We start from the raw sequence: 13,313 nt of genomic DNA, 5'->3' as shown, positions 1-13,313 counted from the left end.
ATCTCCCGATAGAGGGCCATGAGTGTGGAGTGTGTGTGTGTGTGTGTGTGTGTGTGTGTGTGTGGGTGTGGGCGGAGGTGGATCCCCTGATAATATACAGCTCTCTAATTAACTAAATACACAGCAGGCAAATCAATCCAGGGAGGAGAACCCTACACCACGAGAACGCAGCTGTGGTGTCCAGGAGAGCAGCACGGGGCGGACAGCAGCCTGGACACAGTCCTAGCAACCAGCGTGTGAATAATTGATTGGTGCAGCCTATTGTGAGCTCTCTCTCTCTCTCCCCTCTCTCTCTCTCTCTCTCTCTCTCTTCTGCGGGATGTCCTGGAAGTGCTACAGAAGGGTACCGAAGCACAACGGTGTTCACAACAAAAGGGCAATATGATTAGTGCGTACTGCGCTCCCATCCCCGCCGAGCGAGGTGTCCAAACACGGGTGTTAACGTCCGAGCTTTACCGTGTTCCATCATTAGAATCCCAGTTGAAAACAGAAGGGGCCACACGCCATAAAATAACTCACATCCATTTAAATGCAAATGGGAACTTTTGCATTTAATGGACTCTTGTCCATTAATAAATCACGTTTGTTGAGTCAAATGTTACTATTACCTCTGACCTCTGTCAAATACAGGCGATATTACTAGCAGAGACGAGATGGTAGGCAAAATAACCCCGGTGAGGCTATGTCAGGAGGAATTAGGGTAGAGTTCTGCTGTCACCCACACGTGGAACGAGATATTGCGAGCTGGTGGTGTCAAGAACTCGTAATTCTCGGTAAATAATTCAGGGAATGCAATTGATCACTATCAGTGACTAACAGGCTAAGCTACGGAGACATCAGCGCTGTGTAAGATGTGTACTCTTTGAGTGGTTCGGTCTCCAGACAGTTTCTTTGTTTTACAAACTGTCCTATAGCTATACTATTTCCTCTTGTCTGAGATCGGTTTTATCTATAATGGTGCCAGTTTGGTACTTGGCAAAGACAGTTTGGTCTTAGATTAGAGAAAGAAGAAACCACAACTTTCTCTTTGGAGTCTTGTAAGCAAGTAAATTGCTTGTCAAGGAAAGATGTCGCCCCCTACTGTTTATTTTTTTAAGTTCATTTAAGTTCATCGGTTCCTCTGCCCTGCACACTTTGATTCAAAGGCTGGTATTCCAAAGGCTGGCAGTTATATATTATATTGGACATTTTACGGTTTACAGTTTTGGTTGTGTGGTGAAAGATTGTGGAGATTGTGGAGTGTGGAGCAGAGTGCGACTCGTTGAACTGGACTAATAAATGCGGATACAGCCTGAAGCGCATGACATCATGATCAGAAAATTCAACGTGCTGAAAATTTCTACAAACAGCTAGAATAGGAAAATGCTAATGTATCATAAATTATGTCTAATGCAATATACTGTAATACCATTAGTCATTAATTCTCAGCTATAGGCTAGACCTGAAATCTACAGCAATTAGCTTTTACATGGGGAACAGGTCATTCAACGAGAAAGGGAACTTCCGATTGGTTACTAAACAAGTAAAATGCACAATTATTTCTGTTTCAGCAGAGTATTAAAGTACAAAAAAACTTCCATGGATCTAAAGAAACACTCTATAGGCCTACATGATCCAGATACCCATTCTCACTATAGCTTATAGTATTCTTTCAGCATATATTACTTATTTGTAATGTCAATAAAAAGATTCTAATATAAGCAATATCTATATGAATATGTAAATGTGCTATATTTATATGCTAATGTAAACATCTCAATATTCTTCCTCATGACTCTAGCTGATTGGCTTGACTCCAACAATTCAGTTGGCTCTGAGCAATCTGTTTGGGATAAAATTTGAATAAATCCTTCGATTATGAAGTGCACTGACTGATTATTATACTTAAAGAGTAAAAACCACAGAAAAAAACTTAACTATTTTATTTAGGGTTAAAGATTTAAAGTGCATTTTTTAAATGGCAAAGTGCTATATGAAAAATGATTGGTCATTGTTATCATTATAATTGTCCTATAATTATGCTGGCTAAACTGTGATAGCAACTGCATCACTATTGCTGTCACATATGAACTGAATCTGTAGTGTTATGCTTGGTAGATGGAGACCACAACAACACACCTGGAGCTCAATGTCAACATAAGAGCATCATGCGCAGGACCCGGTCCCTCAGAATGTCCCACACGTATACCACGGTGTGGGGAGGGTGTTCAGATGGGGTGGATCACCACTGTAACCCCAGAACTGCCCACATTTGCCTGGCTTGCCCCATGGCTGAACAGAAGTCGCTGTCAGAGCAGATTTGAAGTGAAGAAAGGTTGATGAGCTCTGTGTTCTGGGCTGGTGTATGAAGTTCTGAGGACAATGCTGCTCTAAGCCAACGAAGATAAATTCACCCCCATTTTATTCACACTAAAAAGCAAATGACACATAAGCAATTAAAAAAATTATTTTAGGATTTTTTAAAATCAAATATAAATATATATTTTTAAATACATATATTTGAGAATCATGACAAAAATAGCTATTAAGAATAATAAATCCAAGCACAAGATCTATTTGGAATAAACTAGTTTAGCTTGATGGTGAAGCTTTGTTGATCATTAACCTCTAAAATGTATGGCAACTAGTGTAAAATGTCATTGCATGGTGGATGGGTTTTGTCACACAAACAGGAGGATGAGATGTTTTCTGACCAAGCCAGTCATGGTTACTAACAGGCAAGAGAACAATGCAATGTCCTGTACGAATCAACTGACCGAGATGAAAGACAACAACTGTTCCTTTATCTAGATGTTGGTGTACTGAAGTTTACAAGCGAACCCTATTTTTGAGCAGCGTTAGAAATATTCAATAACACAGTGGGAGATCACCAAGACCACTGCCCCAGAAACAGACTAATGTTAACTTAGATCACAGAAAACAAGATATAGAGCTTGTCTGAGTTAAGAGAATGCAACACAGAACTTTAAAAAAGACAAAGCGTTAACTGCTCACACTCAAGTCAGGGGTTTGATTCCCGGGGGACAGATATATTGTCATACGATTACTACATAAGCTGCTTTGGATAAAATAATCTGGCAAATGCTACACTGAGGAACTGAAGATGAACAGAGAGAATGGCAGAGGAAGGAGGATGGGCGTGTTGGGAAATACATCGTGAAAAAGGAGAGAGAGAGAAAAGAGAGAGAGGAATGAATGAAAGCAACGACCTTGAGGGTGTTGTAAATGAGAAAACTCTGATCAGCTTAACGCTAATTGGTTAACAACAGTAGGCCTCTTCTTCCCTAAAGCTGTTGTATTTGTGAGCCAGTGTGCTAACACACTGTGAGCTGGTGTGCTAACACACTGTGAGCTGGTGTGCTAACACACTGTGAGCTGGTGTGCTAACACACTGTGAGCTGGTGTGCTAACACACTGTGAGCTGGTGTACGAAAGACTAGCACTGAAGCCGAACCCCGCCCCCTTTCGCGGGCAGTTTAGTCAGTTTTGTACGGAGCATAGAGCATACGTTCAGCTTTGCTGCTTCATGCAAGTTATTGCTTCAGTTGGCTAGATCACAGCTTTAAGATGACAGCATGTGAAGAGTTGTGTGCGTACATTCTAACCAAGTAAGTGTTATTAAGTGTTTAGATAACTAGCTAGTAGGTAGTTCCGAAGTTTATATGTTGTAGTGTTGATGTGCAACTATTGTTAGATTAGCATGCTAATCGCGATTAGCATGCTAAGCAGAAAACCGCAAGTCATGTTAATTCAGTATGTTGATTAGCCTTATTCTGTGTTCACAGACCACACACACACACACGCACAAACGCAACTGAGACTCTTACTCATGTAATCGAAGGGTGAAGTTTAATAAAGAGACAAAAGGAAAGAAGACAACCGCTTCGTGGTGTTTTTACCGACACCCCCCATACAACACGCATCCTAAGATCAGAACCAGCACATACAGTCCTTTAAAAGTTCTCAACTACATTAGGTCCTTCGAGCCGGATTCGTGTTGATTTGGGATCAAGATGCAACAAAGCAGTGAAGCAGTTCGTCCTAAGCGGCAGACGCGCCCCCCTGCCTATCTTGAAGACTATGAGCTTGATGCAGCCAGCTATAGACAACATCTCAGTGGATCGACAGAGATGCGGATAGACTCACCGGGGAGGGAGTGGACGCCCCACATGGAGGAAGGAGTTGAGATGACACTCACCACAAGCCCTTACACCCAGTGTTCTGGCCGCCAAGTTCAGTGGGATCCAACACTCAGCGCACAAGAGGACGACCATCCCCACTTTCACGCCATGGGTCACGAGAGGCGGCGTGAACAGCGTAGAATGCCACGTCCATCCAGCCCTGAGTATGATGAGAGCAGTGACCCCGTTCAAGCATACAAAGCTGAACTACAGGAGATTCGCATCGAGAACATGAAACTTCATCTATCTCATCAGCATATACTAGACAGTATGGCTGTACTTAAAGATGTCTCTAGAGAAGTGAAGTCGCTCACAGAGAGGGTGAAGACCCTCAGCAATGCTCAAGTAGAGCATCAACAGGAAGAGTGGTCAGATCTACCCCCTCCTCCACCTCCAGCGCCACGCGCCGCAGACAGAGAAGCAGATGACTACAGTGACTGGCCGCCTCCCCCACCATGGCCACTATCACAGCCAGAGGGCTACGATAAAGATCAAATGGTCTCAGCGATAGACAGAATGATGAAGGAGCTACAGCTATTGAAGCAGAGCGCTGCTTCAAGATCAACGCCAGTAGCTCGCCTGCCTTCCACAAACCGAGCAGGCTACTTCTCAGGGGCCAAGCAGCCCAGAGGGCCTGCAGCTGCTCCGCCACCGCCAACCACGGGAATGCGAACCTCATCCTCGATCTTCAGTCCCTCGAGCTTCAGAGCCCGATACGGACCTGACCAACACTCCAGTTACCCGCATAGCCCAAGAGCAGGCCAGCCTCTATCCCTGGGTGGGCAGCAATCATTTGCATCATCTGTGTCTGGGGAGAAAGTGTATAGAGGGCCCAAGCCGAGAATTCCAATCTTCAAAAGTAGAGATCCGGTGGAGTACGCGAGACTTAAGATAAGTCTGGAGAATCTGCTACCTGAAGACAGCACAGAGCTCTTTAAATATCAAGTCCTTATCGACCACTTGAAACTTGAAGAGGCCTGTCTAATAGCGGATTCTTACCTAAACTCGCCCACTCCATACTCAGACACCATGGCAGCATTGGACGAGAAGTTCGGTCAGCCCCGCCATGTGGTTCTCAAGAGAATAGCTGCTGTCATGGAGGCACCGGAGGTGAAGCGTGGAGACACCGCAGCCTTCGAGAAGTTCGCTCTACAAGTTCAGTCCCTCGTTGGCATGCTCCAGACCCTGGGGCCTGAAGGGGAAGTAGAGCTCAGATGTGGCACACACGTTGCTCGTCTACTCACAAAGCTCCCATCGGAGATGAGAGCTGACTTCCGCCGTGCCATGCTTTGGAAGCCAGAAGCCACATACTCCTTGATCGACCTGGCAGAGTGGCTAAGATACGAGTCCTGGTGCCAAGACACCGAGATCCAGCCAGATAACAGGTATGAAGGGCAGCATGGCTCCAAAGCTGAGAAGAAGAAGAACCGATCAACTATGTCAGTGCTACATGGAGCAGAGGGATCACCCAGTGCGGATCCCCCTAGGCCACCTGCGCCATCACAGAAAAGGGGCAAAGCTAAGCCATTTTGCCCATACTGTGAGAGTCCTGAGCATTTCCTGAATAGGTGCCAAGCCATTCAAAGGCTCACAAAGGAACAAGTGACTGCATGGATCAGAGCGAACAAGCGATGTTGGCGCTGTGCAAGGAAACACCAGGCTGCTCGGTGTGACCTGAAGAAGCTGTGTGAGGTGTGCCAAGGTAGGCACTTAAAGGTCCTTCATGAGATCAACAAGAGAGACACTGATGAGCTTCCCAAGGACGGGAGCAGTGCAGACAGCTCCACCACAGATGTTCTCTACCTGGACCGCCCATCAGAGTCCTCTAGGGTCCTGTTAAAGGTAATCAAAGTGGTGCTTTGCTATCGCGACCGGAATCTGGTGACATATGCTGTGTTAGACGACGGCTCGGAGCGCACAATGCTCCTGCCAGAGGCCGCCAGTCAGCTAGGGATAGAGGGCTCCACCGAAGAACTCAGTCTTCGCACCATAAGACAGGACGTCCAAGTACTCAGGGGAACCTGTGTTTCCTTCCACCTATCTTCAGCTGGTCAGCGTAAGAGGAGCTTCAAAATCACACATGCCTTCACATCGCCACGCCTTAATCTTGCTGAGCGCTCCTACCCAGTCACATCCCTTCAGAAGAAGTATAAGCATCTGGTAGGTCTCCCCCTGGAGCAGTTTACCCGGGTTAAGCCCCTTGTGCTCATAGGTGCAGACCACCCTCACTTACTCACACCGGTCGAGCCAGTGAGATTGGGACCGCCCGGGGGGCCTGCGGCTATCCACACACGTCTTGGATGGACCCTGCAAGGTCCCACTAGGCTAGTCCAGCAGACTCTGCCAGAACAGCAGTGCCTCTTCACCATAGTGTCTCCACAGACCACGGAGCTGATGGCTAACGTCCAGAAGTTGTGGCAGATGGACGTGCTGCCATTTCGTAGTGACAAAGCCGTCACTCGGTCTAAGGAAGACCAGGAGGCCGTAGCTCTGCTGGAAGCAAGGACCACAAGAGTGGAAATAGAGGGCATCCTGCGTTATGCCACCCCCCTGCTTCGCAAGCGCCAAATGCCCATCTTCCAGGCCACCCAGGAGGCAGTTATGCCCAGTCTGAGGAGTACTGAGAAGAGGCTGGCTAGGGACCCACAGCAGGCGGAGGCATACTGCAAGGAGATCAGTAACCTGGTCAGAGCAGGATCAGTGAAGAAGCTAGGCACTGACCTCGCGACGGAGAGTGAATCCTGGTTCATTCCCCACCACCTGGTACGACACAACGAGAAGAATCGCATAGTGTTTAACTGCTCGTACCAGTTCCGTGGACTAAACCTGAATGAAGCATTGCTGCCTGGACCCACACTGGGTGCCTCACTTATCGGCGTCTTGCTGCGCTTCAGACAGAACGCAGTAGCAATCAGCGGCGATATACGCGGTATGTTCCACCAAGTTAGGCTCTTGCCGGAGGACAGACCACTTCTCAAGTTCGTATGGAGAGACATGAGGCGAGAAGATCCCTCAGACGTGTACGAGTGGCAAGTTTTGCCATTCGGTACAACCTGCTCTCCATGCTGTGCAACATTCGCACTTCATCGACATGTCAGGGATCACAGCGCTCCTGATGAAGATGTGCGGCAGTCTGTAGAGCGGTGCTTCTACGTCGATAATTGCCTACAGAGCGTCCACACCGCCGAGGAAGCCAGGGAGCTCGTGGACAAACTCCGTGACCTTCTTGCCACTGGTGGGTTCGAACTCCGCCAGTGGGCAAGCAACGTCCCATGTGCCATCAGTCACCTCCCCAAGGAGGCTCAGTCCAACAGCCTCGAGCATTGGCTATCGTACGGGGACTCCAGCCATCCAGAATCTGCTCTCGGCCTTACATGGCATTGGAAATCAGACTGTCTAGGCTATAAGCACCGGCCCCTAGAGTATGGCACACTGACGATGCGCAACGTGTACAAGGTCCTTGCTCGACAGTATGACCCCCTGGGGTATATACTGCCCTACACAACGCGTGCCAAAGTGCTTGTCCAGCGTCTCTGGGATAAACAGCGCCACTGGGACGATCCACTCCTCCCTGAGGCTTTACAGAAAGAATGGAAAGACTGGGAAGCTGAGCTTCAGCTACTACCACAAATATCGTTTCCCCGTCCCTACGTATCGGCTCAAGCCAACGCTCACGCAAGACAGATCCACATCTTCAGCGACGCATCCGAGAGGGCCTATGGATCGGTCGCATACCTACGGTCGGAGGATAACGAAGGGAGAGTCCACCTGTCCTTCCTTGTGGCCAGATCCAGAGTTGCTCCCCGCCGGCTGACATCGATGCCAAGACTGGAGCTCTGCGGAGCCCTCACTGGAGCACAGCTAGCCAGCTTGTTAGCAAAGGAGCTCACGTTACAAATCGACAGCGTCGTTCTGTGGACCGACTCGACCATAGTGTTGACGTGGCTTCAATCAGAGTCATGCCGTTTTAAGGTGTTTGTGGGCACGCGCGTGTCTGAAATCCAAGAGCTAACAGACTCCAGCTGCTGGCGCTACGTAGACTCCGCTCTGAATCCTGCGGATGACATTACCAGAGGCAAGACTCTGGGAGAGTTGGCCCAAGCAAACCGGTGGTCTCAAGGGCCACCTTTCCTCCTGAAGCGTCCGGAGGAGTGGCCAGTGAGGCCTGACACGGTGCCCGAGCCCGACGCAGCGGAGTACCGTAAGTCTATCTTCTGTGGCCTGACATCCACAGTTGAGCCATCCAGCATCGCCACTGCTAGGCAGTACCCCTGCTGGACGTATCTGGTTGAATCCACTGTCCAGGGGCTTGATGGGGCGGCTGCCCCACCTTTAGTCCAAACTGCATCCGACTACCAGCAGGCGGAGATGCTGATCATCAAGCAAGTGCAACAGGACTGTTTCCCAGAGGAGCTACGCCTTCTTCAGGCTGGCAAACCGGTCCAGAGGAGCAGTCGGCTCCTCACCCTTTCGCCTGAGCTGGATCCTGAGGTCGGGATTATCAGAGTAGGAGGAAGACTGCGACGAGCAGAGGCGCTGGATCCTAGTACTATCCATCCGATTGTCTTAGACCCATCCCATCCAGCTACTAAGCTCCTGATCCAGGACTATGATGCCCGCTTATGTCATCCAGGGCCTGAGCGTGTATTTGCGGAGATGAGGCGGACCTTCTGGGTTCTGCGCGGGAGAGAAGCCATCCGACGCATACAGCACCAGTGCCGAGAGTGCCGTCGATGGAAAGCTCGTCCCACAGTGCCAAAAATGTCTGACCTACCTGCAGCTCGTCTAAGGCTCTTCCAGCCACCGTTCTATTCGACGGGTGTCGACTGCTTCGGGCCATTCCAGATCAAGATTGGCCGACGCACTGAAAAGAGGTGGGGCATTATCTTTAAATGCCTCACTACCCGTGCAGTGCACTTTGACCTCCTACCCAGTATTGATGTGGATTCCTATCTGATGGCTCTCAGAAGGTTTATAGCTCGCAGGGGGACCCCTGCAGAGGTCTACTCAGATCAAGGGACCAATTTCAAGGCTGGAGAGAAGGAGTTACGTGAGTCGTTTGCCAGCATGAATCCAGAACTGCAGAAGCTCCTGGCAAAGCGGAAGATCGCCTTCCACTTCAACCCTCCTGCTTCCCCACATTTCGGTGGGGTCTGGGAGCGGGAAATTAGATCGGCGAAGTCTGCTCTGTACACCGTGATAGGAGCACAGTCAGTATCAGAGGAAGTGCTTCATACAGTACTACTAGAAGTTGAGGCCATCTTGAACTCTAAGCCTTTGGGCTACACCTCGTCCAGTATTGCTGATGAAGACCCTGTGACGCCTAATGTCCTTCTGATGGGGCGGCCTGATGGTGCGTTGCCCCAGGTGGTGTACCCAGTGGTCAGAGGTTTGACGAGGAAGAGGTGGAGGCATTGCCAAGTCATGGCCGACCAATTCTGGGCAAGATTTATACGCAATTATCTGCCCACTCTACAGTGTCGCCAGAAGTGGAACGATACTACAGAGGACCTCGATGAGGGAGCAGTGGTCGTATTGGTAGACCCACAGCTACCAAGAGCAAGCTGGCCTATCGGGAAGATCATCACAGCACACCGGAGTGCAGATGGACGAGTGCGGTCAGCGGATGTCCAGGTGAAGGACCGAGTCTACACCCGTCCAGTAGCCCGGCTCGTCCGCCTTTCTGCTCTTCGGGACTCCGATGGTGATGGAGGTCATCCTTCGTCTACTTGAGAACCGTCTGAATCTTTCTCATGAGCGAATTGCCTCCGCAATTCGGGGGCGGCTGTACGAAAGACTAGCACTGAAGCCGAACCCCGCCCCCTTTCGCGGGCAGTTTAGTCAGTTTTGTACGGAGCATAGAGCATACGTTCAGCTTTGCTGCTTCATGCAAGTTATTGCTTCAGTTGGCTAGATCACAGCTTTAAGATGACAGCATGTGAAGAGTTGTGTGCGTACATTCTAACCAAGTAAGTGTTATTAAGTGTTTAGATAACTAGCTAGTAGGTAGTTCCGAAGTTTATATGTTGTAGTGTTGATGTGCAACTATTGTTAGATTAGCATGCTAATCGCGATTAGCATGCTAAGCAGAAAACCGCAAGTCATGTTAATTCAGTATGTTGATTAGCCTTATTCTGTGTTCACAGACCACACACACACACACGCACAAACGCAACTGAGACTCTTACTCATGTAATCGAAGGGTGAAGTTTAATAAAGAGACAAAAGGAAAGAAGACAACCGCTTCGTGGTGTTCTTACCGACACCCCCCATACAACACGCATCCTAAGATCAGAACCAGCACATACAGTCCTTTAAAAGTTCTCAACTACAGCTGGTGTGCTAACACACTGTGAGCTCGTGTGTTTATGCACTGTGAGCCAGGGTGATAACACAATGTTTGCTGGGGCGCTAATGGTGACTGAGCAACATTCTGCACCACAATACGCATGTAAGGTACATATACTGAAGAGACTGCTTTACTGTACATGTACTGAAGAGACATATTTACTGTACATGTACTGAAGAGACTGCTTTACTGTACATGTACTGAAGAGACATATTTACTGTACATGTACTGAAGAGACTGATTTACTGTACATGTACTGAAGAGACTGCTTTACTGTACATGTACTGAAGAGACATATTTACTGTACATGTACTGAAGAGACATATTTACTGTACATGTACTGAAGAGACTGATTTACTGTACATGTAGGCTACTGGAGAGACTGCTTTACTGTACATGGTCTGGAGAGACTGCTTTTCGGCACAAAGAGAAGATCTGCTGGCGGAAATGTTTCATCTCTTGAAGTTGCACGTAAATGTACAAATGAAAATCTCACACGTCCACACCCACACACGAGCAGCTAATTTGCGTCACTGGTAACTGGTAAGGGCAACTACTTCTGCAGCTCAGTGATTCTGTGTTACTCTTCAAAACGACACTGCAAACAGACGCTTGCTAAAAAGTCACACACACAAGATAAAGGCTCTGTCTCACGCTACATAGACTTCGTTGTTCCAGTGCTCGGTCCATATTGCATATCTGGTGTATGCACTGCAAGTTTTGCAGCCAGTAATGATCAGCAAACAGGAATTGAGCTAAAATTGTTACTCATCTAATATTATTTTGTTAGACCCACAAAATACACTGAGCCTATGGTACATGCACTTTTATGTTGAAACAAGCCATGTGGGGAACATCTGGTACCTGTTGAAGAATGACCATGGCTTTGGTGTTTACTGGACATCAGACGTCACCGTTGAAACCCTGAGAGCATTAGAGAGCAAAAGCCTGAGAGAGAGAGAGAGAGAGAGAGAGAGAAAGAGAGAGAGAGATAAAGTTAGAGAAGGTGAGGAGGAAATGAAACAACAGTTTAGAAGCATAGAACCATGCAAACCAAAGGGATGCAGTTTACAGGCCTTTTTCATTGCACATAATCAGTGACTCAATTTCAGATGCACACACTCCCACACATAGCTACAGTATATATATAAAACACCACCGGACTCTTGCATACACACACATGTCCAGCAGGGGGCATCAGGGGGACTGTTGCTGTTGTCGTTTGTTAATTTGAACCTCCTCAACTCCAGCATAAACATAATCGGAATCTCATTTCTACTGCTTTGACATAAAACCTTCATAAGACCTCAGCTCTTGCTAAAGCAATTACATCGTTTCAGGGGGCACATACCATGAAAACTATTAGACTGTGCATTCTCTCTGACACACACACACACACACACACACACAATTGTACCCTGTGTCCTTTAGCTTTTCAGGAGTGGAACGGGGCGGTCCTGGTGAGTAGCAGCTGACTGCTCATTCAGCCGTGACTGCAGAAATAATTCATCCACACTGGGCCTGCTCACCCATAGGGTATGATCCACTCCACCCACCAGCTCCAACACCACCACTACCTCATCCACCCAAAGCTTCATTCAGATTTCTGAAGACACCATGTACACCACTACTCAGCTCCTCCACAGATATCCTCCACGTTCTTTTATCTCCAATTATCATTCTCTCTATTTTTCTCATTCTTTCAATCTAATTTTCACTCTCTCCCTTTGCTGGAGTGCATTTGTCCACCTCTCCCCACCACTCCCTGGAAATCACATAAACAAGCTCATGTCAGAAGGATGGTGTAATGAAGGACCCCACCCCCCCACCCCGGTGTAATCAGGCACAGACACGCTGGGGTGAGCAGGCTAAATGGAGAGCCACGCATGTGGGTCATTAATATTTCAGCGTATAATTGAGCCAGCGGAGAGCTGGAGGTCCAGACGGCCTCCAGCGTGCAGGGTGGGTCACGGCACCGCAGCACGGGTCACGGGAGACTCACACACTCGGAGAGGAAGCACACAGAGCTTAACCCGCCCCTGTTTATCTTCATTAGTCTACTCCGAATGCCAAATCCTGTCGCTCAGCTCAGAAGAGAAGAACTGCTATTAGTTCAAAGCTGTTAAAGATGTCTAAACCTTTCCACATTAGTAATGAAAAATATATTGCATATTGCATATACAACATGTATGGTTAGGAGAAAAGAAACCCCTAAATCTTTCAGTTCTGTATTTCTTTATTAATCATTGGAGCATGATCGGCACATGCTATTCAAAACTTATTAACTAGTGCCATAGACAAAAAAGAGTGACTGCAAAGCTGATTCTAGCCGTGTAACTGACGTGTGCGGAAGCTCTCGCTAGGCATTTACAGTCTAAGAAAACACAAGGTGGCACTTGCCTGTCAGGATGCTGGTCAGCGGGGTGCAGAGGGAGAGAACACAGGCTGACACTGGTGCAGGAGACCCTGCTACATGAAAACAACACCCCCCAATCCTGGTTCTGGAGCAAAACAGTCCAGTGAGCAGTTAATCATTATCTCTGAACATGACATGCAAAACTGTCACCTTGAGGCCTGAGTCATTGCCTCACATTGACACATCGTTCACTGGAAGCAGGACTAACCCAGTGAGACTCTTCGAGGTCTGTAAGCTAAAGAAGTCCAGTGAGAGAGCATCTCAAATCAAAGTGTTGAAGCGTAAGAGGAACCATCACACACCAGAGTCCTTGAGATGACAGTTTAGAATAAAGCATACATCAGACACATTCAGCAGTCGTCCTCTC

Source organism: Brachyhypopomus gauderio, chromosome 2 (genome assembly GCF_052324685.1).
Source record: "Brachyhypopomus gauderio isolate BG-103 chromosome 2, BGAUD_0.2, whole genome shotgun sequence".
Taxonomy (NCBI): Eukaryota; Metazoa; Chordata; class Actinopteri; order Gymnotiformes; family Hypopomidae; genus Brachyhypopomus; species Brachyhypopomus gauderio.
Note: the sequence above shows the minus strand (reverse complement) of the source record.